The following is a 4,161-nucleotide window of genomic DNA, read 5'->3' on the forward strand; positions in this document are numbered from 1 at the left end:
AAAAAAAAAAAATAGTAAAAAAGGTAGATAAGTAAGTTACACTATTTGTTCTATCAAAAAATATTCTATAATTATCGTATAAATAAAATACGTTGAAATACCAAATTTCGTTAAAATGTCGTTTTCTTAAGCTTATAAATATGTTTGCGAATTTTCGGTAAATATTTTTTTTTAAATAATTACAAAAATTATTTTGAAAAATTTTGCATCTAATTTTCAAGCTTTGCGCATTAAAAGTTTTATGAATTTTTAACTTCAATACTTTTGTAGAATTTCGTGTTTTTGTTGAATTTTATAAAAAAAAAAGCTTAGTTAATATGAATTTTTCAAATATTTGTAGAAATGTTATTGTATTTATGTATAAATAACTCAAAAAGAAATCTAAATCTTTGAACATTTTTCTGATCGAAATCGTATACAAAGGCAGAACAATTTTAAAAAAATATTAAACATGCATCATGGTAAATCAAAGGCTTCTTCGTTCCATTCATAATCTAAAAAACAAAACACAATACAGCATCATTATTTTTTTCACGGGAATTAGTCATAAAACTATTGTGTATGTTCGCAGCCTTGAGTGACTGTTCCACATAATTATAAAAGTTACAGATGAGATTATTTGCGTGCACAATTCATTTTTCAAACACGAATATCGTAACGGAACGTTATTAGTTTCAGTTTAACTAACGTGGTTATATGATTGAATAATAAGCCCTTGAAGAATTATTCAGTAATGTAGACGAAATCTTGCAATCGTTTTCGTTTCGCTGATCTATACACAAGAGTGTAACAATACTGTTTGAAATCCGAAAGTAAAGATAGAATAATTGATTTAGAAGAGCTTCTCACAAAACCAGGTTTATAAATGTACAGCATTGTTCTACTTATTTTTTCTTGTATATCATATATATATCACGGTGGATTGTTAATAAACATATTTTAAACCATCGGAATAACAAATTATTGGTGATCACTGAGGCTCGGAAGTTGATGACTTTAAAAACATTAAAAAATTATCTAAAAAATATGCAAATATGACAAAAAAATGACAACATTGTCCTTAAAAATTACTTAAAAATATTACAAATATTGATTTTAAATTAATAAAAATACATTTTATTAAATATTTTACTCTATTTTACTTTAACGTTCTATATGAATTTATTAAAACTTACAAATTACTCAAAATATGACATAAAAATGACAACAAATGCCCATAAAATATGATATAAAAAATTATAAATATTTGTTTTATAAATGTATCAAAGCTTACGAAGTACTCAAAAATCAAAACCATTGTATTGTACAATTGAGCGTATTTGATATTATTAAAAGTAAATGCACGACGATTATCTGTTTATAAATATTTATGTTTGGGAAAACTTCTTTCCACTTCCACTGAAGTAATTGGGAGACGCAAACGAACACTAACCGGCGCGCCGCGGCATTTTAATTTTCGCCATTTCGAAAATATTACGAAAAAAATTATAAAACTTAGATATAATAGTTATTATTCACTATAAAATGATAACGATGTGACGACTTTAATCGGCGAGATAAAATCGGACAAGTCTTAATTTATCTAAATAATGTCAACAATAAACGGTAAGAAGTGAACTAGTGAGAAATCAGTAAAAATAACTAAAAATGTGGGAAAATGACTTAAAAATGTAAAATAAAAATTAGTTATTCGGATTCACATACTAATAAAACGCATTTGTGGCCAGGAGAGCTTCATCTAAAAAGTTCAAAAAAAAAAAAAAATGCAAAATATATCAACTTTCGAGCCCTAGTGATCAACCGTTCATAATTTGTGAACGTTTACTCAAAATTCCATAAAACAATGTATACTACCGATTGTTTTTTTTTTTTTTGGATTCAATAAGATCGAATGTGTAGGTCGAGTGAAACGCAATGATTATAATAATCGTATCTGTTTTCCGAATCCTATGGTATGGACGTACAACTGACATTATGTTCTTGGACAATCAGCGCGTCGGGATAAAAATGAACATCTTTTTGTCGTACAACTCGGTCACGCGTGAAACGGTAGCCACAACAAGGTGTACGCCGAATCGTACTAGTTATTCTTGTGCATGCAAGTGTAAACCTTTCTCATGCTGTGCCTGGTGAACACATTAAAAATCAGTTATGACTTCCTAGGCATATAAACACACCGAATTGCCTATGCGCCACGCCTGAACGAAATATCGCTTTTTGTGTCGTACAATAATCATTTATTGTATCACATAGTAATTAGAATAAGAACTCCATTCGTAACGAAATAAATCTGAAAATAAATTATTTTTATATCACAATGTAACCGCGCCGTGTTAATTCCACGATGAAGTTTTACTTCGTCACGACTAACGTCGAACCGTGCAGGTTCACGTTCGTTAATATTATCTAGATGAATATGGTTGTTGTTCCGTTGTTACGTACATCCAAAATTCGAATTTGATATCCAACTGGCACTGCAGTGAAAAAACTGAAACCGTTAAATTTCGTATTCTAAACAAATTACGCAGTTTTCAATCCATTCATATCTTATTTGAAAATGTATACGTCTCCTATATTATAAGAATTGTTACGAGTTTCAAATTAGTACTGATATCGTTTACGTCAGTCTTATGGCTATAGTTCTGAATTTTAAATAAGATTTGATACATGAACAAAATAAAAAAAGTTGTCATTTGGTGAATGTCGTTAATTTAAACACGATTTCATGAAGATTGGAAAGTTAAATGAAAGTATAATGATGAGAAAAGTTTCAAATACGTGTAACGCAATTTGTTAATATTTCATTGAGGTAAAAAAGCGTATTCGCTATAAAGGTAATAAATAGGCAATCTTAATTCAAAAAATTTTCCAAAAAAGTATTATTCCGATATATTTTTTATCTTCTAAAACGATTCTTAACTCTACATTACTACTTACTTAGCTCTTTCAAGAAACATACAAGAGTTCGGTAGAAATGAATACATTTTTATAAAACAAATGACAATTAAAGGCTATTACTTATCAGGTATCTGATAAAAAGTTACGCATTTTATGAACAAAATATAAACCAATGGCGTGTCAGTGTAATTGAGTCGAAATCGCTGTATCCAGAAAAGTGTTTGTTTGATTTTAATGTTTTTAATCCGACTCAATCAATTGAAAGCTTATAAAATTCACTTTATGCTGGTCCCAGAGTGAGTCTTATAAATGCGGTACGATCATGAAGCTCCTCTATATTTTGTTTAACTGATTGGATAGGTAGAAATTGGGATGCATTCACTCTATTCTCTAAAAACGACGTTATGTTATAAAATAATAATGAAAGAGGTTGTAAAAAAAAAAAAAAAAAACGTTAATGGACTACAGAAAAAGATATATCAAATTACATTTTACTGCCACAAAACGAAATAAAACTGCCAATGTTAGACTATGGATCTACTGCAACACTGAAACCATTAAAAATTACTGACTGTTGGGCATAAAATACTTGTGTGCAATAGGCGCCAACGAATTTCAATATTGTTATTATTATAGATACACATAAGTCTTTAACAAATGTTATTACAACTTACTAATTTAATTCATAAGACGATACCCTTTTTTTTTTTTTTTTTACTATTTAGGAGGCTGTACACGTGCATTCAATTTGTCCTGAAAATTTCATAGTTATCAGACACTGTTTAACTGAGAATTTGAAACAAAAAAATCCCAATACTAGTTTTTCATTTAAAAACATACGGGAATTTATTTTAATTTAATGACTTTGGTCTTCAATTAATATGTATATTATGATCACATTATATAAATAACACTCTGCATTCGTCAATTTATGAAAATCCAAATGGAATTAAAACAAAAACCTTCTTTATTGCGAAGAAAAAACATTTGGTATACAAAAACAAAAGAGGAAAAATTCACAGTTTTTAAAAAATATCACAATACAATCTAAGCAAAAATGTATAGGCTTAGGCGGTATATTTATTTAAAGAAACATTTTAAAAATATTGTAATATTTTCATACATAAGACAACTTAAACGACGAAACCAACCGTTTCCTTATCATAATTTTAATAGTATATAGTTATAATCATAATAATTATGCTACTTATGTACCAAATAAAAAAAACTTAAATTCCTATGAAAATAAAATTAAGTAAATTA

The sequence above is a fragment of the Sipha flava genome, unplaced genomic scaffold (genome assembly GCF_003268045.1).
Source record: "Sipha flava isolate LNK unplaced genomic scaffold, YSA_version1 329_pilon_pilon, whole genome shotgun sequence".
Lineage (NCBI taxonomy): Eukaryota > Metazoa > Arthropoda > Insecta > Hemiptera > Aphididae > Sipha > Sipha flava.